The sequence below is a fragment of the Nylanderia fulva genome, unplaced genomic scaffold, assembly GCF_048542155.1.
Source record: "Nylanderia fulva isolate GAGA-0341 unplaced genomic scaffold, ASM4854215v1 Scaffold144, whole genome shotgun sequence".
Lineage (NCBI taxonomy): Eukaryota > Metazoa > Arthropoda > Insecta > Hymenoptera > Formicidae > Nylanderia > Nylanderia fulva.
Genome location: NW_028189666.1, coordinates 146,536 through 172,407, shown reverse-complemented (window position 1 = coordinate 172,407; position 25,872 = coordinate 146,536). Strand labels below are relative to the sequence as shown.

At 35.5% G+C, this 25,872-nt stretch overlaps 1 long non-coding RNA gene across 1 annotated transcript in view; it reads right to left on the bottom strand.

Annotated features, from left to right (window-relative positions):
• The window catches only part of LOC146724193 (uncharacterized), a 29,558-nt gene extending 14,923 nt beyond the window's left edge, over positions 1–14,635 (bottom strand). Inside the window, exon 1 of the long non-coding RNA XR_014924177.1 lies at positions 14,422–14,635. This is a non-coding gene — a long non-coding RNA (uncharacterized LOC146724193). The remainder of the gene's footprint in view (positions 1–14,421) is intronic.
• Between the last annotated feature and the right edge of the window lie 11,237 nt (positions 14,636–25,872).

The window sequence follows — 25,872 nt, the reverse complement described above, 5'->3', positions numbered from 1 at the left end:
TTTGTGTTATACCGTATTTTCAGGGAGTAAGTTATTGATTAGAAAACTTTGCCTTGTTGCTCGAAACGGGTGTATATTAAGTAAAATTTATAAATGTACAGTTCTCAGGTCAACTACAATAAAGCTATACGCTTAAAAAGTTTACTGATTATTTGTCGTAATATACAATAAAAAATTACATATTAATTATTCAAGATACAAGTGAGAAATAAATATTAAAATATACAAAAAAAATTTATCAATTTTACTCTGAAAAGTAAGTGACATGGTTCTCAACGTGCAAGGTTTCATTTGACTTACAATTTTCTTCAGAAACACAGAAGAAAAAGGTATTTGTATATAGTTTTGTATATTTACTTCGTTGTGTGTGTAGAGCTTTTAAAAATACGTTGAATCCTTATTCTAATCTAATCTTCTTCTAATGTAATACTTTTCGTATTTCAAATGTTGTAGTAATTATTCTGTAAGAGCTTTGACATTATTTCTAAATGGACATCGAGAAACATCATAGTTTTTTGAGAGCAGGCCGCCATGTTATTTTTCTGAGTCATTAACAAATTGGTACTCTGGAATTACGAGCAATTATTTTTCATTGTACGGGCTAGTATGAATTTCAAATCAAATCTCTATAAACGACTATTATATTTTGTGCACTAAGAATAACATATCGCACTTATTTTCTAGAATCAAATTGTAATCAGTTTTACTTATATGTATGTATATTCAATGTGAACTTGCACCTTGAATAAAATATCACAGTTACTTTTCATGGTAATATATTATTACTAAATTTAGATAATATACACTTTACGTATGTTCACTTTGAACTGGCACCTTGAATAACATATCAGTTACTTTTCGTGATAATTTATTATTAGATCGTTTAAATTTTTGAGTACCTTCTTTTGAACATGGCCTGACCTTTTCATTTTTATGATTTTTTTAGGGTATATATATACTCGTATATACACAGAGTGTCCCAAAAAGAATCGGAACACTGAAAAATCTCGAAAAGTATACGTTTTACAGAAAAAAGTTTCAGACAAAAGTTATAAAAAATGTATTTATTGATCTTATCAGTTTGACCTTGGACGGCGTTACCAAGGTCAGAATAAGGACACTTTGAATTTTTTAGATGGAATCCTATAATTTTTATTACATATTCTTGTAGCTTATCTGGAGAGTTTTCCAAAACACTAATAAAATTATTTTTTATGAAGTACTCTTTGATTTATAAAGGCTAACAATTTTTTGACATAAAATGTAAAATATCTTTGTAAAATATTTCATTTTCGGTAATCATATCTTTTTTGCACGGAATAATGAGACCAATGAATTGGTGTAAAAAAACACATAGTTGCTTATAAAAAAAAGTATGCTGCTGCATATTGAATATTACATATTCAATTATCTGTTTTCTTTAATAAATTGATTTTTTATTATACTGTGCAAAAAAGTAGGTATGATTATCAAAAATGGAATATTTTATAAAGATATATTTTATGTCAAAAAATTGTTAGCTTCTAACCTTTATAACTGTTTAATAATAATTTGAGAACTGATGCGCCGGTTGTAAGCCGGCGCGTTCTCTACCCAACGTTTTTTATATTGCGAGATGATGTCCCAGCCGTGAGGCCGCTCCTCTGATTGCAGGATGCAACGAAGGATAGATAGACCCGTGTGGAATATCCACACGGAATAATTATTATGTTCCGTTCCTTGTAGTAAAGGATTTATTATAGCGGCGTCCAGGTATGCCGCTCGTCTGAGTACAAAAAGGTTGTTGTCGATACACGCGCAGGTTTATGTATATTTTCGCCGAGAAGTAAGTACAGATAAGTGTTGAGAAGTGAGTCGGAGAAGCGTTTGCTTCTCTATTTATATTTTGGGGCTATCCCCACGTATTTTTATCAGCGAATCGCGTAAGACCATATTTTCAACTAATACTTATATTTTACGATTGACTATCTTCTGATCGTCGTTGTAAGTACGAAACATCCTGCCCCCCTTGAAGGTCCTGTCTTCAAATTAAACGCCGTAACTAGTCGATTTATGAAATTCATGTCGTAATGATTTCGTTATGGAGCCTCGTTCAACAATTAATAATGGGAACGTGTCAAGCGGCGTGATATAAATTCAGATACGCAACAAGCACATGCAATGAAAGAAATGCTTGATTAAAAGAAAACGAAACGGCTTTACAATGACAAAAAACGCAACGCTAAACGATATAAAATAATAATAAAATAAATATAGCGCGCATTTTACAATAATAATAAAAAATAAAAAAAGTAAAGGAAAAGAAACGGAACGCAACGTTAAACGACATATAAATATATAAAAAAAAATAAATAAAAGGGCGCGCATCGTGTCACATGCATGACAAACACAATATAGAAGAACGCGCGTACAAAATAATTTAATTGATCGTAGGCTTGTCCGTGTCATTTATTGGCAATATCGCCAGTTTTGTCAGGGGCCTTGTAACCTGTCCTCGTGCCGTCTTTAGCGTGGCCGTTCGGACAACCCCATCAGCGCCCGGATGTACTCGTTCAACTCGGCCTAATAACCACTGCAATGGCCCCAGTCCTGGCTGCTGAATTAATACCAGCTGACCAATTTTTAGTTGCTGTCCTTGGCTGGCCTTCCATTTCCTCCGCTCGATGAGAGTGTGCAGATATTCGGTACTCCAGCGTTTCCAAAAATGCTGGCGCATTTGCTCCACGCGCTGCCAGCGCAACAGTCGTCCCGGATTCTCCTCTGCTAAATCTGTAACTAGGAAGCTATTAAGCGCTGCACCAATTAAAAAGTGACCCGGAGTTATACAATTGAGATCGTTTGGATCTTCGCTTAGCGCTGTTAATGGTCGCGAATTTAGTACGGCCTCTATCTCGCACAGGACCGTCTGCATTTCCTCGAAAGTGAGGTTCGCGTTTCCGACCACGCGATTTAGATGTATTTTCGCGGATTTCACCGCTGCTTCCCATAGCCCCCCGAAATGTGGGGCATGGGGCGGTATAAACTTCCAAACGAACTCATTCCGCCGCGCGAACTGACGCACGTTTTCCTGCCCTTCAGAGCTACTGATTACCTCGTATATTTCTCTAATTTGCCTATTGGCTCCGACAAATATCGTGCCATTGTCGGAGTACACGCACGCCGGCCTGCCTCTCCGCGACATAAATCTTTTAAACGCCCCCAAGAAGGCGTCCGCCGTGAGATCGCTTACGACCTCCAAATGTACAGCCTTGGTCGCGAAGCACACGAGAACGGCGATGTAAGCCTTTAGCATCCTGGCGTTGCGCCGCTTGGATTCTTTTATAAATATCGGGCCGGCATAGTCCACGCCCGTATGCGTGAATGGCCTTGATACGTTTACCCGTGGCCCAGACAAATCCGCCATCACCGCCTGAGATGCTGCCGGCCCACACCTAAAGCACGTTACGCATTCGCGTAACACCCTGCGAACCGCTGAACGCGCCGCCAAGGGCCAATAGCGCTGACGCACCGCGCATATCGTGGCCTGCAGTCCCGCGTGCAAGCTCCTAACGTGCTCTCCTCGAATAATTAGCGTTGTAAGAGCGTGGCTTTTCGGCAGCAGCATGGGGTGCACCGCATCCGGCGGCAACGCCGCCCTGCTTATTCTACCTCCAACGCGAATGACGCCACACTCGTCCATAAACGGTGACAATGATAATATGCGACTCCCGCCGCTGATGCTCCGGCCCTCGCCCAAACTGCGATATTCTCCCGGGAACGACCCGCGCTGCACACAACGCACCACGACTTGCATGGCCGCGGTCATCTCCCGATGAGATATCGATGACCCGATCTCCTCAGCCCGTCGCGCACGACCGAATCTCAAACAATATGATATTATTCGCAGTATTTTCTCCAGGCTCGAAAATCTCTCCAATAAACCCGAGACTATCGGTCGATCTCCGACCGCCACGGCAGCGATCACTCTTTTCTGCTCGGGCAGTTCTCCCGATATCTCGATGTTTCTAATCGGCCAATGTCCCTCGTTAAGTCGAAGGTATGCCGGTCCTTCCCACCATAGACCAGACACAGCCAGAGCCGCCAAGTCCGCGCCACGCGATAATATATCGGCCGGGTTGTCCGTGGACGGCACGTGCCGCCAATCTGCGCCCTCGGTCAAGCGCTGTATCTCCCCGACTCGATTCGCGACGAACGCGCTCCATTTTCGCGACGAAGACTGAATCCATTGCAATGTAATGGTGGAGTCCGACCACAGAACCACCCCCGCGGCGTGAAGTCCGACCGACTCTCGAACCTTTTCTATCAATTTTGCCAACAGTAGCGCCGCGCTCAGCTCTAAGCGCGGTAATGATATTGCCCTCATAGGCGCGACTCGCGATTTTGAGACCAACAACCGCACTCGGCATTCTCCGGAATTGTACGCTCTCACGTACACGCACGCACCATAGGCGCGCTTGCTCGCGTCGCAAAAACCGTGCAGCTGCACACCCCCGTCATCGATCACGCGGCCCACGAAACGCGGCACGCGTAACTCACCGAGATTCGTCAATTGCTGTTTTATTCCCAGCCAACGCGTATGTATGTCCTGCGGCAGCGACTCATCCCATCCGACCTGCGTCTGCCATGTGTCTTGCAGAATTAATTTTGCTACTACCGTCAATGGCCCCAATAGCCCCAACGGATCGAAAAGGCTCGCGATCTCTGATAAAATCGTTCGCTTGGTTATGCAATTGGCAGGCGATCCGGTCTCATAATCGAATTTAAAACTATCGTTAACGGGATCCCACGCAATTCCCAGGATCTTAGAGCTCGAGTCCCCGCCCAGAGACACGCTCGCATCCGTCGCGCCCTCCACGTCCTTCAATAATTCTCGGCAGTTTGATGCCCACCTGCCGAACTCGAACTTTCCGCGCTTCAGTAGCGCAACCGTTTCCCCGCGTACGCGCCTCACCTCCGACAGGGTGTTAGCGCCGGTGAGCAGGTCGTCGACGTAAAAATCCCGGAGCACGCATCTCGACCCGATCGCGAATTCGTCCGCATGTTTTTGTGCCAGGTGCTGAAGGCACCTGGTGGCCAGGAACGACGCCGAACTCGTACCGTACGTGACCGTCAGCAATTCGTATTCGCCGATCGGCGCTCCCGAGTCCTCTCGCCACACTATCCTGTGCAAATGCGTCTGCGATTCGTGCAGCCGTATCTGACGATACATTTTGATTATGTCCGCCACGAAGACATATACGAACGTTCGAAACCGCATTAATATTGTTATCAATTCTTGTTGAATCACCGGACCTATTCGTAAAGCCTCATTGAGCGAAACTCCCGTGCTGGTTTTGCACGAGGCATCGAAAACCACGCGCAACTTCGCGCATGGACCGGTCCCCTTTATTACTCCGTGATGCGGCAGATATACAGGTTTACCCCCGATCGACCTTGCAGGTGCGATTCTCATGTGCCCCAACGATTGATATTCGCGTAAGAAATTCGCGTAGGAGCGCTTCAAACCCGGGTCGCGGTTGAGCCGCTTCTCGAGCGCAAGAAAACGCTTTATCGCTGTTTCGCGCGATTCGCCGAGCCGTTGAAATATGTCCTCTTTTAGCGGCAATTTCACGATATATCGGCCTTCATCGTTCGTCGACACGTTCGTCATAAAGTGACTTTCGCAAGCCTGCTCGTCGCGGGTATAACCGTTAGAATCCGCTAATTCCTCGATCCTCCAAAATTGGTCAACTCGTTCGTGGAGCTGCGCGTTATTAATCGTCGCGTGTAACGCACGCAATTTGGCGCTCGATCGTGAGGTGCCCCCACCCGTACGCCCGGCCAAAACCCAGCCAAGACGTGTTTTTTGTAAAAGAGGGTGCTCGGATGTCGCATGAATTTGGCCCACGCACGCCAGCCGCCAAAATAAGTCGATCCCGATCAATAAATCGATGTCGGAAGATATGTTAAATTTCGGATCCGCTAGATCGATGCCGGGCGGCAGCCTGAAGGCCTGACGCCTCAGTGTGCTCGCCGGAACTCTATCCGCGATTCGGTCGGTGACAACGCAGTCCAGCTCGGCCTCGAACGAACTCAGTCGCGACCGGAGTCTGACTCGCGTCATCCGATTTAAGACGGACGTCGATCCGAATATGCCCGATATTGACAATTCCGTAGGCAATGTTTTTAATCTCAACTTCGCCACGAATTTATTTGAAATAAAATTCGCCTGTGCTCCTGCATCCAGCAAGTCACGGCATGACATCCGCGAACCGTCCGCGCCGTAAACGTAAACACCGCTGTTGACAGTAAGGGCTCCGCGCCGTCACCCCCGACCGCGCCGTGCGCGACCACGACGGTAGGGTCGCCCGCAATCAGAGTCGAACCGTCCGCCGCTGAGCCGGCGGCCCGCGAATTCTCAATTCCCCTTCCCTGGTTTGAGAGATGTAGCAGAGTGTTATGCTTCAACTTGCATGTCCTGCAGCCGCTCGACGAGCACTCGGCCGCCACGTGATCACGGCTACGCAAGCAATTTAGACAGAGTTTTCGACCGCGCACCTCACCTATGCGCCGATTTACCGGAAGCGCTAGGAATCCCTTGCAAAAGTATATTAAATACGCACCCCCGCAATAAGTGCATCTTCCCCCCTCGACCGTCGCATGCAGCGCGCGCCGTCCCGAAGTCGATCGCGCCCGCGAACGAATGTCGGAGCGCTCGAAAGCGCTTGATCCCCTCCCAGCCGACTCCTCTAAAATCTGACTGCGATGGGCGAGAAAATCAATTAATTCTTTAAATGCGGGCAACTCCGAGCCCCCCAGGGAGGAATGCCACTCCCTAGATGTTACGTGATCTAATTTGGACGTAATTATATGTATTAACAACGCGTCTCATTTGTCGGCGTTGCAGTCCAATGCAGTTAACGCGCGCACGTGTGCCGCCGCACCGTCCGCCAGCTGCCGAATGCCACTCGCGCTTTCTTTCGTAATCGCCATTAAATCGAATATCGCTTTTATGTGTGTCTGCACGATTACACGCTTATTATTATAACGCTCTTTTAAAATATTCCACGCAAGGTCGTAATTGTTATTTGATATCTCTAATGTTTTGACGATGTCGAGAGCTGTACCCGTCAACGACGCCCGTAAATATTGAAATTTTTGTATGTCAGATAATGTTTTGTTATTATGTATGACCGAAATAAAAGTGTCATGGAACGGGAACCATTCCTCGTACTTTCCGGAAAAAGACGGTAAATTTAATTTTGGTAAACGGACGTATGTTGCGGCTTCGCTCTCGGATCGCGCTGATACTGGCGTGGAGGCCCGCGGACTATTTTGACCGCTGTCATTTCGCAATAATCGCCGCATTCTCGCGCACAACGAATATACGTTGTCTTCAAACGCGACTCTGTCCTCTATTTCGGCCTCGTCTATTGCCTCTAATTGCGACTGCACCTTGCAGTAATCTTCCCATATTGGGTCTAAGCGCGCGCGCCTTACTTCCAATTGCGCTCGTGCATCGTCATCTACCGCGTTCACGCTATTCACGAACGTTTCTATCCGCGTGCACGAACCCTTTATTATTCTGCGCTTTCTTTTCAGCGCCGCTATCTCTGATGCCGTCACATTTGACGTCGACGCACTCGCGCTACTTGTACCCGGGCTACGGTCAATCGGCATTTTTCTTTTTTCGATTTACAAACAGTTTATAATGACCGACGCGAATCAAGTATTTGCAAATAAATAAATAAATAGGTCACTTACGCAGCGCAAAAAATAGAATTGGTGCAGGCTTAAGTACCGCTTACCCAGTTACGTGTCCTCTTCTCTGCCTGGCGCCACGCCGCCCCTCGAGGTGCCGCTCCGACGAATATCGTCTCTCCCTGCGTGCAGCTCGGCAGGCCCGGTCACCGTCCTCCAAACTGGCTGTCGTCCTGGTACGTAGCCGACACCCTCGCCGTGGATCCGCACTCAGACTTGAGTCGGTTTCGTCTCCTTCGAGACGTCCGACGCCTCCGGAAATTAATCCGGCTCGAAGGACCAAAATGTTTAATAATAATTTGAGAACTGATGCGCCGGTTGTAAGCCGGCGCGTTCTCTACCCAACGTTTTTTATATTGCGAGATGATGTCCCAGCCGTGAGGCCGCTCCTCTGATTGCAGGATGCAACGAAGGATAGATAGACCCGTGTGGAATATCCACACAGAATAATTATTATGTTCCGTTCCTTATAGTAAAGGATTTATTATAGCGGCGTCCAGGTATGCCGCTCGTCTGAGTACAAAAAGGTTGTTGTCGATACACGCGCAGGTTTATGTATATTTTCGCCGAAAAGTAAGTACAGATAAGTGTTGAGAAGTAAGTCGGAGAAGCGTTTGCTTCTCTATTTATATTTTGGGGCTATCCCCACGTATTTTTATCAGCGAATCGCGTAAGACCATATTTTCAACTAATACTTATATTTTACGATTGGCTATCTTCTGATCGTCGTTGTAAGTACGAAACAATAACTCAAAGAGCACTTTATGAAAAATAATTTTATTATAGTGTTTTGGAAAGCCCTCGAGATAAGCTACAAGAATATGTAATAAAAAATATAGGATTCCATCTAAGAAATTTAAGGTAACCTTATTTTGACCTTGGTAACACTGTCCAAGGTCAAACTGATCAGATCAATGAATAGATTTTTTATCATTTTTGTCTAAAACTTTTTTCTGTGTAAAACGTATACTTTTCGAGATTTTTCAGTGTTCCGATCTTTTTAGGATACCCTGTATATATATATATATATTTGTGTGTGTGTGTGTGTGTGCGCGCGCGCGTGTGTGTGTATATATATATATATATATATATATATATATATATATAAGAATAAAGGGGGTATCATTAGAATATCGCAAACAATTTATAGATAAAGAAAATCTTGCAAATTAAAATCATCTTTATTTTTTGAATGATCTCAAGAATACAAAGTTTCACTGTGGATATCACGTTGCAGGACATCCTGCGTATATATACACATACATACATACATACATACATACATTCATATACAGGGTGTCCCATAATTCGCGAACCACCGGGAATGGGCAGATAGAGCGTGTTAAACTGAATAGAAAAATCCTGTATCATTTTGCGATATTCGCAATAATTATTGAGTTATTAACTAAAATATCTAAACGAATGAGCGGGTAGAAAGCGGTAGGCCGGACTCGGTGTGCATGTCGGATGACTTATATGTTATATGCCGCTTAGTATCAAAAGTATCATCTTACTTTTCGGCGCCACTACATTGGTCGCCGCTTGCTGCATGACGCCGCCTCTCGATCAAATAATGCTTTCTACCTGCTTATTCGTTTAGATATTTTAATAAATAACTTAATAATTATTGCGAATATCGCAAAATGATACAGGACTTTTCTATTCAGTTCAACACGCTCTATCTGCCCATTCGCGGTGGTTCGCGAATTATATATATATGTATATATGAATGTATGTATGTATGTGTATATATACGCAGGATGTCCTGCAACGTGATATCCACAGTGAAACTTTGTATTCTTGAGATCATTCGAAAAATAAAGATGATTCTAAAATTTGCAAAATTTTCTCCATCTATAAAATTTTTGCGATATTTTAATGACACCTCCTTCATTCTTATTCAATATTTATGGGGTTCAATTGTTATAAATTTTTTTTACATAATATATATATACATATTTTCTAAAAGTAACAATTTCTGAAAAATAAAGCAGTCTCTTGCTTATTTTAAATAGTTGTTAGTAGTAGACATATTATAGTAATAATAAATAGTAGTTACAATAGTACAATAGTAATAATAATAGTTATAAAGTTGCAGTAGTAACAAAAAAAGATATTTCATGCCAAAGATGATCCATTCGTTTGCTAGTTGCTTTAAAAATTTCTTCCAGAACGATTTGCATGTGCGTTCTGGTTATTAAAAAAAGATATTTTATATCAGAGACGATTTATTCGTCTGTTAGTTGCTTCTAAAATATCTTCTCCCAGAACGATTTGCATGTGCGTTCTGGTTATTAAAAAAAGATATTTTATATCAGAGACGATTTATTCGTCTGTTAGTTGTTTCTAAAATATCTTCTTCCAGAACGATTTGCATGTGCGTTCTAGTTATTAAAAAAAGATATTTTATATCCTCATATAATTGAAGCAAGTTGTAACGACAAAAGCTTACAAATTATTGGAGAAAATTGCAGTAATCACTGGCGATGTATTTCTTTTGACGGCACCAAGCTTCGAGTGTACGACAATCTATCTGGCTGTACATACGAAACATTGAAGACTAAAGAAAAAAATTACATTCATCGCCGTTATCCACAAATAAATAAAAATAATATAATATTTAAAAACGTTCAAACACAACCTGATGGTATATGTTGTGGAATCTTTGCTGCCGCATTTGCTACAACTATAGCTTTAGGAGAAAATCCTTGTAATGAGACATATTCTGCTGATGTTAAACGTATGAGACAACATTTCTTAAAAATAATAGCAGAAAATAAACTGTCACCTTTTCCTAACTAATAAAATTTTATCATTATACTAGAAATGTGTAATTCTAATAAATATTGTTGCAAAAAAGTGTCTAATACAAATGTCTCATTTGCAAAAATCGGAGAGACGAAAAAAATACATATATTATGGTTGCGTTCTCACGGGAATGGGCGATGGAGGGGCTCATTTCATTTTATATATGCATAAAAATGTTTTGTATATTATATAATATTCTGTTATATTATATAAAAATATACAGCTAGTTATTTGAATATATTTGCTATTTTCTCAATTATTGATAAGTGAAGAAAAGCGAATTGTGCGTACTGCATACATTGTAATTTATAGAAAATTACAGGTAATATCAATATACGTACCATACACGTATGCTTATACCATACACGTATGTGTATACATGTTGTGTATATGTATTTGTATATGTATATGTATGCATTTATGCATGCATTTATATATGTAAGAAATATATACATATATATACATGTATATAGATGCATATATCCATGCATAAACATATATATAATATGTACATGGTGATTAAAAAATCTGGCAATGGCCAATTATCTCCGAAAATAGTGGTCTTATGAAAAAAATACTAAAGGTGTTGACTTCTACCTAGGTGTCAAATTTTGAGATCATTTATAGGTCAACTTTTTAAAATCCTTTATTTTTTATTAGATATTCTTGTAGCTTATCTCGACAGCTTTCCAAAGCATTATAATAAAACATTTTTTCATGAAGTACTTTTTGAATTATAAAGATTCGAAGCAATTGTTTGACATAAAATTATATCTTTGTAAAATATTCAGTTTTACGTTATCATACTTTTTATTTTTATGCACATAATAATGAGACCAATTTGGTGTAAAGAAAATGCACCCAGCAAACACAAAATATAACTGCTATGTTACATGTATATAATATTATATAACGTGCATGTTACATGTAACATATACGGTAATTTCTCACTCATAGATGTAACATTTGTAATATGACATATGTTATTTATATATTGTAATTACATCCCAGATAGCATCGATATTGTAGGATGCCGAAAGATAATCTTTCGCTAAGTCACTATCCTATCTAGGATATAATTACAATAAATAATAGAATCCATAAGTGGGAAATTACAACTAACGTGTATGTTACATGTTACATGCACGTTAATTACGTGTTATATAGCAATTATAATGTTGTTTGCTGGGCAGTTGCTTTTTGAAAATTACATACGTCTTTTGCAACTGTGTTTTCTTTGCACCTATTGATTGGTCTTATTATTCCGTGCATAAAAAGTATAAATGTATAATGAAAATTGAATGTTTTACAAGATATTGTCAATTTTATAAAAGAATTGTTCACTTCAAATCTTTATAACTCAATAAGTACATAAAAAAATATTTTATTAGTGTTTTGGAAAATTCTCGAGATAAGCTACAAGAATATGTAATAAAAATAGAGGGTTTTGTTTAATAAAAGTTGATCTTGAAATGACCTCTAAATTTGACCTCTACGTCAAAGTCAAGGTCACCATAAAATATCTTATTTTTCCTAGAAACAATTTTTATATATAACAATATAAAATTATATAGAAATATATAAAATTATACATATAATTGCAAAATTAAATATGAAATATGTCTATATATAATTAGATAAAAGAGCTTTTTATATACATATACTTATATAAATATAAATATATATATATATATATATATATATTGTATATATAATAAATAAGTATTCACATATATAAATATATATAATGTTTCATATATAACTTGACATGAGATTATACATGAACTTCATAATTTATATATAAATAAATTTAATTATATATAAAATGAACATATTTCACATATAATTATGTATAATTATATAATTATTTAGATATAATTATATATAAAAAATTTTTCCCGGGTTGAACCCTGCAATTTTTATATTTTATTCATAAGACCACTATTTCTTGGACATAATTGACCGTTGCCGGACTTTTGAACCACCTTGTATATATATATATATATATATGGTAGATTGTATATTTCCTTTGAAAAATACATGAAAATATGCATATATCATCAAAATATATAAAAGAGCAATATTGAAATTGTGTTCAACTATGTCATAAAGAGACACATTTATATATGTATGTTTTACTGTCATTGACGCTTAGATGCGTGTGCGAGATGATTCGACAGTAAAAATATATTATATTGTCTGATTTCAATATGTTGAACACACTAAAATAGCTTTTTGACATATATGGATTATTATCGATAATAGCGGAATTAAAATTATCGATAATTATCGACAATTTTAGTTCCACTCAAATGAGGGCGCTAACCCGTCGGAGTTCGGCCAACGCTCCGGCATCCCCTTAAGGTTATCTCTGATTTTATAATAAGCTTAAAAGCTTATAAGCTAAAAAGCTTATACAACGATTATCCTCTTTTTCCAATGTAAATTGTAGTCTATCGTTATAATTGTTGAATTCGTTCAAAACATATGTAATATTGTCAGCGGAAGTGCATAAAATAATGTCGTCTACATAACGGAAATAAGAAGTCAGTTCGTAATTTAAATTACTTACTAGACATAATGATCAAAGTAATAGATAATAAAATTTATTTAGATTGGTATCACAAAAAGACATTCTCAGGTAGATTACTTTCATTTTTTTCAAATCATCCGACTTGTCATAAAATAGGAACAATTTATAACTTGGTAGATAGAGCTATATTACTATCACATCCTCAATTTCACAAAAAAAACATAGAGAAAGCTATTAACATTTTGCTATCCAACGGTTATCCTCTTGATCTAATTTTCACAGAAATAAAACGCAGATTGAAAAATCTCTCAACTAAGAAATTCAACAAGTCTAATAACAACAATATAACAGATACTAATAATACTAATACTAATTATATGATTATACTTATCATACAATTTAATAATATTTATTAAATAATTTAATATTATTAATAAACAATATCTTTATATTTACTACGTTATTTTGTTAAAATTATCACACGTAGTTTGATAATATTTTCCAAACAATTTGATAATTATTAATAAACTATCAGTTTATACTTATCGAATTGTTTAATTTCATTTATCGTTATTTAATAACAATCATCAAACTTTGTTAATATTAACCAAGCCGTATCAAATTTTGCTAGAATTATTTATTAACGTGACACATATTATTTCGTCATAATTTATCTATACGTTAAAACTATTTCACCAAAGTAATTCGTAACTTTTATTAAGATTGGATTCTTACAACCAAGCCTATTTTTAATGTATATTTAATAAATAATATCGCGTACCAGATAATCATGATATATTAATTGAAGCAGTGCTGGGATTTATTTGCAACTTTCGGCCAAATTTCTTGACATACGCCTACTGTTTCCCTCTTACACCTCGCGCTTTAGTAACGCGTCGCCAGCCTCTCGTAATCAAGAAGCAACATATTTAGTTTCAGAAATGTGCATATAAAAAATATAATAATGCAATATTTAAATAGCAAAAATTTTCAAGTATCAACAAAGTATCGCGCTTCTTTTGTTAGTTACGAGAGTTGGCGACGCGTTGTTAAGATGTGAGAAGTATAAGAGGGGAACAGTAAGCGTATATCAAGAAATCTGGCCAAAAGTTGCAAATAAATTCCAATACTGAATTGAAGCAATCTTACGATTAAAACTCGTGAAACGATGAATTATCTTTTTACATCTTTACAGTTATGGATACTTTCTACTGTTCTAAGCTCAATAATGGCATATACAATATTTTATGCGTGCATGCGTGCGTAATCTCACTATTCTGTTGCGACGTGCATAATTGCAGGAAGATTTCGACAAGGTTTCTTTCCTTGATAATACCAACCTTGTCAAGAAAGCGAGGTTTCCACTCACTGTTCGAGCATTTTTTCGAGCCACTAGCACCGGTTATATTACACCCGATTTTCTTTCGTATTCACTTAGAAATGAAAGCACAATCGCGTTCTAGTTCGATGCACTATGCACTCGATACAGCAACCGACTGACACTGTTGATGATCAGTAAAACTCGCGGCGTCCTCCAGCCGCGCGACGCGCATCGTACGCTAGCGATCGCGTGACTGACCGAGTCGAGAAGGAAAGATTTCGTCTCTATCCTGATGGCCCGAACTTTTGGCTGACTTGCGCCCTTCGCACCTCGAAGCGCAACAAATGGTAAACTGATAAACCATAGGTAGGTAACCGACACACACGCGTTCCATGGTAAGTGAAAACATGAGCTAATCAATAAGTATGCACCCCACTCTCGAGACGCTGTACATCACTCCGACTAGTATTAGGGATTGCGAGCGAGCACAGGTACATCATCCCCTTTTTTATATATACCCGCTTGTACATATATCTAAAAAATCTGGTACAATTATTACGTGCTTGTATATCTAAAAAATCTGGTACAATTATTACTCGAACCGGAAATTTTTTATTTTTAGTTTTTTTGCCTCAAATAATTTTTTTAGGTTCGATCGTTACGCGTTTCTTCCTTTTATCCACGGATGGATGGATGGAGTAAACACGTGCGCGTATTATTGTGTAATACAGTGTATGTCTAATAACATTTACATATGCAAAATACTATCACTTTTAAACAAATAGAGATCATTTAGTTTGTACAATTGTATACGAGTTATTATTTTAATTATTTATTATAATGTTGTATATTTACTAATAATTACTAATCTCATAAATATTTCAGTTGCTGAGTTGATTTTTATAAATTGATTCATAAATATTTAATTTTAAATATTAAATATTAAATGTTAAATGTTAATTTATCTTTAAATACATGTTTTTTAAATATTGTTAATGAGAACAGACAAGATGAAAATTAATCTAATAATTGACAGGACCGAATTTAGGGGAGGCAACAGGGGCTGAAGCCGAGGGACCTCTACAAAAGAGAGGCCTCCACAAAGAGTGACCCTAAAAACAGCGGTTTTTAAGCCTGTTTTGCGGATCTCGAAATTCAAATCGAATTGTATGCCAAGCAATGTTATATGATGGGACATTAATCCCTGAAAAATTTGAAGTTGAGCATAGGGCTAGTTTTGGAGGTACGGGAGGTCAAAGTGGCCAAATTCTAATATTGTGTAAAAACAATTGTCGCAATAATTTTTTCATAGGGCTAACCGTTTAGCCGGAATAATCCGCATCTAAAGATAGTATAATAGAGAAAAGATGGGATGGGATCTCACAATTGATGAATTTTACTCTTCCACAATTTTTATACGCGATTAACACGTTGATGGAGTCGACTTGTTTTGTTTTTAATAAAAAGTTTTATGAACAAGTTTTTGGCCCTCCGATGGGTTCTCCTTTGTCTCCAATTCTTGCCGACAATATTATGGAGGATTTAGAGTCATTTTATTTAGGTCAGTTGGATTTTGAACCTCTATATTATTTCAGATATGTGGATGATATTTTTACTATTATTCTGAAAGACAAAGTCGAACATATGCTTAATATATAATAGTTTTTATTCACGTCTAAAATTTACGTATTTACTTGAGAAAAATAATTTATTGTGTTTTTTGGACACTAGCGTTTGCAGACTTAAGGGCAGATTGACCACTAATTGGTTCCGAAAACCTACTTTCTCAGGCCGTTACATCAATGTTTTATCTAGCCATCCAACTCGATACAAACTTAACGTGATTACAGGTCTTGTCGATAGGGCTATCTTATTGTCTGATCCTAAGTTCCACGATGAAAATATTGATTATTGTTAAAAAGATCTTATTAAATAATTGTTACCCTCCTTCTTTTGTTAATAGAAATGTCAAGAAAAGGATGAATTCTCTTATTTTTGACAGTAATCTTAACTCACAAGACCATAATTTGTTTGATCCTCGTTCTTGATCCTCGTTGTCTTACCGTACATAAAAGGTTTTAGTGAGAATATTGCACGGTGCATTAATAAAAACGGGTGTGATGTAATATACACGATCCCTAAAAAATTAGACACACTTATTAAAAGAGGCAAAGATGGGCTTGACATTCTAAAACGAACGGAAGTGGTCTATAAAATTGAATGTGCTGATTGTAATTCTATATACATTGGACAGAAGCGTTATTTAGAGACACGACTAAAAGAACATCGTAATAACATCAAAAAAGATAGTTCATCTTATTCTGTGGTCAGTCTGCATCATACTTCTAATGACCATGATTTTCGTTGGGATTCTCCGAAAATACTACATTATGAAAAACATACAAGAAAAAGAGAAATTGCAGAGATGTTTTACATCAAAAAGCATTTAAACATTATTAATTTACAAAAAGATACGGAGAATTTCAGTGGGATTTATGATCGTGTTCTTGACTCTATTTGATTGTATTTATTTATTTGACTTTGTTACTGTAATTTAACTTTGGTGTTTTTACTGTCAGTACTTAATTCGGTTTCGAGCAGTTAACATCGTTTTGATGCTCTATCTGTAGATTGGTGCTTTCTGCAATGTTCTATGAAACGATTGTTGAAATAAAGCCAGTCTGCAATAGTTTTAAATTATTCACGCCCGTCTTATGAATGTGATTCAAATTTCGTATCTCTTTTTGGTAACGCAATTTACTTTTATTAATTTATTCTTTGTTCTTATATGCGTTGTAATTATATTTTTTAATTTTAATTTTTATTGTGATTAATATTCGTAGATTTACTTGAGAAGGACCGCATTGATGGTCGAAACATCGTATGTAGATTAAACATTAAATAAATCATTGCCAGTCTGGTCGACTTCTTCAGTTATTATTTATAATTTATATTACATTATTTTAAAACAAACAATAAAATTTAAAATACAAGACTTCGGAACTGAGTCATTAGGCTAAAAAATGCAAACCGAAAGATATAAAATTTCTTGTTTTTTCGTGTCATCGTGTTATCTTACATAAATTATTGCAAATTTTCTGTCACAACTGTTAAAACTGTGTGAGTCCTGAATTAAAGGGATCATCTTTAATCCAATATTTTCTATATTTTAAGAATTCTTTAGTTTTGTCTTTACAAAAAAATATATTTTTAATAAATTTTATATGTTCCAACATATTAAAAAAGAAAAAATGTTGATATCGATAGATTTGAACCCGAGTTTTCACGATGACAGACTGAACACTTTTGCACTCAGCCATTATATATTTTTCTTTCATACTTATTTATAAAACAGATATTAATATCAATATAATTGAAAAGTAATTAATACATATATTTATTAGTCTATAAATTTACGACATGTTGTACAACAGACTAGAATTACTGACGAGGTGCTGTTACCTCGTCAGTGCTAGAATTGATAGTCGTTTTCTCCTTATTGTCTCTATCGCGCTGACAATATGTAAAGTTGCGATGAAAAAATATAAAGTAAAAAAAGCAATCAATTGCCAAGCCTAATAAGTGCCCGTGTCTTACATTCTGTACATTACTTTACTCTTCAAATTATTATTTTATTATTATTATGTATCACTGTACAATTTGGAAACATATATGTAATTTTTGATAATATTTGCTTATATATACACACATATGTGCATAAGCATATATACAATTTACAAAAAGTGGGTGCTTATTACCCTTGCTACGTTACTGCCTTCTGCTACGGAAAGCCAGAAAACATTTTCAGGCCGTATGACCGTTCTACAATACATCGTATGTCGCAGTCAGATGTCGGAACGTAAGCGATTGTCCTATGCGGAAATTTTGTTTTCGAAAAAGAAATTTCCTCATTGGACAATCGCTTACGTCCGACATCCGACTGCGATATACGACATATTGTAGAACTGGCTGTATCTCGCGTTAACCGGCACAATAGAGGAACAAGGATAACATGTGATTATCGGTCCTTGTTTCTCTACGGTGCGTCCGTGTGAGCAATGCAATGGTGTATGTACGTCTACAGACATGCGCCACTACATAAAACCCGAGAATTGGTTTCTCAGCGTTGGCAACACAGAAACCGGAGTTTCGCGTTGTCACCGCGTGAGGCCTCCGTCAATTCGGAGTTTGCCTGGGTCGCCTGCCGACCCTTAAATTCATCTCCAATTAATTGAAGATAATACAGAAAACATTCCAACAGGTATGGTGGCCCTCATTAATTCATTCCCTAAGATAATAGGGGTATAGATGAAACTTTCATATGTACCCCTCTACATATGTACTCTGCAAGAAAAGATACAATCCCAAAATGGTCTCATTACGAATCAATAAGTTTCCTCAATGACCATTGTCTTTCAAAAAGATAAATGAATCTAGAATATAAAACTGAATAATTTATTATATACTATATTTAGTATTTGTGTAAAATAAATCATAATTTATTAAATTTTATAGCAATGTGTTTGATATAAACATTGAAGACACTCGAGTTTTAAATGCATCTCCAATTAAGAGGATTAAGGGGAGCGTTGGCCGAACTCCGACGGGTTAGCGCCCTCATCTAAGCGGAACTAAAATTGTCGATAATTACTGATAATTTTAATTTTGCTATTATCGGCAGTTTCCATATATTAAAAATTTACATGCATGTCAAAAAAAAAAACAATTTTACTGTGTTCAACATATTATATTTTTTTAGACAACATAATATATACAATAAAATATTAAATTTCGTTCGCCAGGAATGAAATACTAAGGTAGTAGATATTAAACTGACTACACTGGCTGTCTATTAGATTTGTTAAACTATATTTATTGACGTTTCGACCATACGGGCTGTGGTCCTTTTCAAAATTACAATAGAAGCATTAATGAGTTACTGCATATCGTTATTAACATTTAAAAGTACGCTCCGGTGAGACTTAACTTAAGATCGGATGGTAAATTAACTGCGTTTCACTTGTGTCATCTTGCCACGACTGAGCACACTGTACTCTCGCAGTACAGTGTGCTCAGTCGTGGCAAGATGACACAAGTGAAACGCAGTTAATTTACCATCCGATCTTAAGTTAAGTCTCACCGGAGCGTACTTTTAAATGTCAATAACGATATGCAGTAACTCATTAATGCTTCTATTGTAATTTTGAAAAGGACCACAGCCCGTATGGTCGAAACGTCAATAAATATAGTTTAACAAATCTAATAGACAGCCAGTGTAGTCAGTTTAATATCTACTACCTTAACATAATATATTTTTAGTGTTGAATCATCTTGCACACGCGTTTTTATCTAAGCGTGTCAATGACAGTAAAACATACATAATTGTGTCTATCTTTATCACATAGTTTGAACACAATAATATTATATATATATATATATATATTTGTTTTTTTTGCTTATATATTTACATGCAATTCTTATATATATAATATATATATATATATATATATCATTTACATGTGTATGTATGAATATAATTACTTATCATTTACATATTATTTACTGAGCATTCACATGTGTGTGTATAAATATATTTACTGAGTGTTCTAAATAAAACGTTACAATTTTTTATTTCTAAAAGTATAATTTTTAGAAAATAATGCTGCAAATAAAAGTTCCAGTATTTCAACAGAGATATACATACTTTGATGTTACAGAAATGTTTGCAGAAGGCAATTTTCAATATCATTAGTCAACTTGATTATTTGATATTGATTAGTCTAATAATAAATATTTATGTAAATTGATTCCTTGTAACATATTCATACAGAGTAAAAATCAATAATTGAACGGTTTACGAGATATTTTACATAATCTAACATTATATCTCGTAAATCAAATTTTATTAGTGTTTTGGAAAGCTCTCTAGATAAGCTACAAGAATATGTAATAAAAAATATAGGATTCCATCTAAGAAATTTGTTTGGTGAATGGCGAATATATTTATGCGAAATATTCACGAGTCTAATGATTAAGTTTAATTTAATTTTTCCCGTTTGAAACAATGAATATTCGTTATTCTTAATATTTAGTTTATTGAGTTTCGTTCTGTACTAATATACGACGGTCAGTAATTAATGAGCGCATAGATAAAAAGCTCTCTCGGCCGCTAGTACGACAGCGCCAATCAAAAATTATCGCGCCACAGCGCGACAGTATGTGCGTCTTGTGCGTACAGGATTCATTCAAGAAGTAGCGTCCAACGTGTGCGCACGAAGTAGAGTCGTTCTTTCTTTGTGTAGCGATCATTGCGTGATCTGCTATTATACGTTTCTAATATACGTTTCTTATATATCAGTGCATAATTTGATATTATACGTTTCTTATATATCAGTGTATAATCTGATATTATACGTTTCTTATACGTTTCTTGTATACGTTTTTATATGTCATTGCGTGATCTGGTTTGTGCGTTTCTTGTATTATGCGTTAGTCGCTTGCAAAATTCCAGAGTGAATGCGTATTACAACGGATCGTGCAGGCCGATCTTTGTGCCGAGCACGAAAAACAAGCGACATCCTTATACGATACACGTACAATACATTTCAAAATAAAATGGGTTTTTTATGCCGTACAGGCTTTTTCCCATTAAAAGTGTAGTTTTATTTCTCTACAAACTTGAAATACCTAATCACGAAAACGAAAGACAAAACATCGGTAGGACTTTTGAACCGCAAGAATTTCTACCATACAAATTGGTGTCAGAAGAATCGGATGCAAAACCACGACCACATTGACAAGAAATCTCTGTCATCAGCCGTTCGTCGTCCTCGGACTCGCCACCCCCAGCCTCATCACATCGCTGCCGAAGGTCAACAAAACCGAAAAATAAGTATTCAATACATATTTTACATACGAACATTTTTGCAATGTTCCTTCAATACACGTACTTTCTTGCATGAATATTTGCATTGTTCATTTGCTATATGTTTCATGTAAAATATATTTTCTACGAATATATTACATATAGATTTGCTATTATCAGTCGCATTAGTGTGCGAGTTTATACGATACTTATAATAGGTATATTAAACTGTCTGAGCCAAATTATCAGAACAAAATGAATCTTATATGAAAATTATTTGCTATTTTTTGCTTCAAGAAATAATTTTTTTGCTCCAATTTTTAAAAATTACAGAGGGCTAGATAGCTTAAGATTAAACTATCTAAGCCATTGTAAAAAATAGCATTTATATAAATAAAAGTAAAAGATTAATAATACTAAAATTTTTTGCTATTTTTTTGCTATTTTTTGCTTCAGGAAATAATTTTTTTGCTCCAATTTTTTAAAAATTACAGAGGGCTAGATAGCTTAAGATTAAGCTATCTTAGCCATTGTAAAAAATAGCATTTACATAAATAAAAGCAAAAGATTAATAATACTAAAATTTTTTGCTATTTTTTACTTTAGAAAATAATTTTTTTGCTCCAACTTTTAAAAATAATCAAGAATAAAATAGGACGTTCAAGAATAAAGTGCCTTAAAGTAATTAATTGCTCGCATAATTATGGCAAAAATGTTTCTCGAATTATTTGCTCTCAAGATATTAGGGTTTCGAATTTTTTGCTCGCGAAATAAGTGTAGAAAACCGGATAAAAACGATCCGCGCGGTCCAAGTTACAAGAGTAAAGTGCCTCAAAGTAATTAGTTGCTCGTATAATAATGGCATCAGAATGTTTCCCGAATTATTTGCTTTCGAGATATCCGGGTTTCGATTTTGTGCTCGCGAAATAAGTATAAAAGTGTTGTGTACATAATATAGATAAATGTAATATTAATCTCTAAAATGATGCGTGTGTCTGTGTGTGTGATATATAAACTATAATTTATAAAATAGTATTGCTGGTGTTAGTTCTTCTGTTATTCGACGAATTTTTTTCTTTTTCGAAAGTCCATCAAATTCTTCCCAATTTCCGTTGGATCGCTGGCATATGGTCGTATAGTGTCCAATATTTGTGCCCACAGCACCTACGTATCTTATTATAGCACATAATTGCCTTTTTCCTTTTCTATATTGATAATATATTTAGGTATTTCTTTTATAGTATATTTGTCACAAGTGACAACGTCTATTATTACTAAATCATCTGTAACATTAAAAAAATACTAATTAATAATTGTACAAATAATTAATAAATTTTAATTATCCATATTCTATAATAATAAAAATAATTATATATATAATACATTAATTATTATATTCTCTTTATTGTTTTTGTAATTTTATTTATTTTTCTTACTTATTTTCCAAAATTCTCTGATTTTTGTCTCCTGGCAGGTATTGCATTTCCGCTTTTGCGAAAATGTTTCTACTTCATTTATGTCAATACTGTCTTTTCGTAGTTGCGTTTCTTTTATAAATAACGTCTGACATTGATGCTTTATCAATTCGCATTGGTTTTTACAGTAATCAACATATTTTACAGAGTAAAAGCTACTGCCAATTAATTTCAGAAACATTTCTCCTACATTACTCTCGCAGTCGACTATTATTTGTTCCAATCTTTTATTATAAGCAACGACTTTTCCATAACTAGCCATTAGTTGGGTTCTGCGTTTATAAGCTTCGTTATTAATACCGTGTTCGAAAAGATATCTTATCACATCAAAGAATTCATTTTCTTCAATTGTAGTAATCTACAAAAAAAGAGAATGACCTTAGAAAAATCTCTTATGGTTTGTTAACATTTTTTTTCTTACCATTTTCTTTAGGTTCTCATTGTCTATTCCAAGGACAAATAATGTTTGCACTAAACTATCAAATGAACATGAATTTAATAAACTGTAGGAAATGCCATTTATTTTGTGCGCTGTTAAATCAATATTTGACGAATGTTTAAATATGCCCACTTCAGTAGACTGCTTGCATTGTAATTTTTTAGAAATACGATCTTTCTGATGTCCTAAATAGAGAGGTAATTGTTTTTTTATACGTGCATTTGAAATATCTTTTAATATATTATTTTCGTTTTCATCGTTTTTAAAATATTCAGTTATCGACGTATTTATATCATATTTTTCTTCTTTAATATTTTCTTTATCACAGACATCTATAAAGTTATAATTACTAGTAACATCTATTTTTGGAGTCTTTTTTGTAATAATTTTTCCTTTCCAGTTTTCTTTCTCTTGAAGCTCCTGTGATTCTGTTACACAGATTTTATCTAATTTACATTGGTCTATTTTAGAATTAGCATCGACCAAGAGCATTTCACCAAATAAATGATCGATGTGTCTTTGGAGGAAAGTATCTACTCTTATTGTTTTATTTTTTACGTTTTTAAAAACTATATTTTTTATTTTATTTATTTCTCCTTCGCAACTTGCTGTCGATCCTCCCATGCTTCCGTAACCTATTTTGGTCTCTAATAACTTTGTCCATAATGGTAACAGCAAAATATCTTTTTTCAAAATTTTGGCAAATTGAATATTTCGATAGGCATTTGGTCTATCGGTTTCGTTCTTGGATTCTTTTTCTTTTATAATATTAAAAAGACGTAAATTAAAAGTATTTCCAAATATAGTTTAGCCAAATATATAGTATAGTTTACCTTTAAGATATCCTCCGTTTATGTTTTGCGGTATATAATGGTTGATATAATTTATTGCACAGGATTGCAATTGTCTTGTTTTCCAGAATAACTTTGCAAAAAATTCTTGATAAAGACCGGATCTAAATCTTAAATTTTTTCTGTAACTTGCTTTCTTATTTAGATTACGTCCGGTTCTTTTGTGCAAACGTTCTTCGATTATCGAATCAAACTCTTGTTTAGAAACAGAAATTTCAAACGTATCAGTTTCGTCATCTGTTATGAAACTTTCTGATCGAAATGACTCTAAACTCTTGTTAACTGATGATTCTGAGCTGTTATTAACTAAGGAGTCTAAACTCTTGTTAATTGATGTCAAATTTATTTCATTGTTTAGTAAAATATCCTTAATATTATAAATATTGTTGCAGGCATATGTATACAAAGAAAATGAACTTATTGTCTCGTTCATTTCTTTTGAAATTAAAAGCCAAATCATACTATCTCTTTTGGACATATTTGATTATTAACGACAATATCATTTTTATATTTTTCGAAACACTTTTTTAATAGTTCCACATTAACTTTAGGCGGCCTTCCTCTTTTTCTAATCATTTTAATTTGTTTAGCACTGGATTAATACGTGATTGATATAAGTTCACTTTATATTTTTGCTTAAACACTCAATCGAATTTCGGAGCTTTCTTCGGACTGCACCGCAGCTAAACTTGGTCCCGACTGAAAAATACTGTGCCACTCGCTAAAAACAATCAAATACCGCGAAAAAAGGACTGTCGCTCTTCTTTCGAAGAAGAAAAAAATTCGTCGAATAACAGAAGAACTAACACCAGCAATACTATTTTATAAATTATAGTTTATATATCACACACACAGACACACACAGACACAGACACACGCATCATTTTAGAGATTAATATTACATTTATCTATATTATGTACACAACACACACATACATACAAAATTATAGAAATATAAAAAATAAAAAAGTTATATTATTCACAAATAGACTTATATAATAAATAAAATATATACATTTTTTATACTTATTTCGCGAGCACAAAATCGAAACCCGGATATCTCGAAAGCAAATAATTCGGGAAACATTCTGATGCCATTATTATGCGAGCAACTAATTACTTTGAGGCACTTTACTCTTGTACCGCGCGGATCGTTTTTATCCGGTTTTCTACACTTATTTCGTGAGCAAAAAATTCGAAACCCTAATATCTTGAGAGCAAATAATTCGAGAAACATTTTTATGTCATAATTATGCGAGCAATTAATTACTTTAAGGCACTTTATTCTTGAACGTCCTATTTTATTCTTGATTATTTTTAAAAGTTGGAGCAAAAAAATTATTTTCTAAAGTAAAAAATAGCAAAAAATTTTATTATTAATCTTTTGCTTTTATTTATGTAAATGCTATTTTTTACAATGGCTAAGATAGTTTAATCTTAAGCTATCTAGCCCTCTGTAATTTTTAAAAATTGGAGCAAAAAAATTATTTCTTGAAACAAAAAATAGCAAATAATTAGCAAATAATTTTCATATAAGATTCATTTTGTTCTGATAATTTGGCTCAGACAGTTTAATATACCTACTTATAATCAAGAGGCGTTCTGTGTTTGTCTCGCGAACAGCGACAAAGAACACCGCGCCCGTAAGTCGATACGGGTTCGGGCGTGTTTACCATAACAGCAATATAAACATCGAAGCGACGTAGCGGCTATTATTCTTTGTTCTCGCGCGTTCTTTGTAACGAGTCATCAAGATGACGGAACGCGTGAAGATAATAAATCGAAAACGTATTACGTTAAAAACGCAGATAACCAAACTGGAAAAAATTTTTGCGGAAGC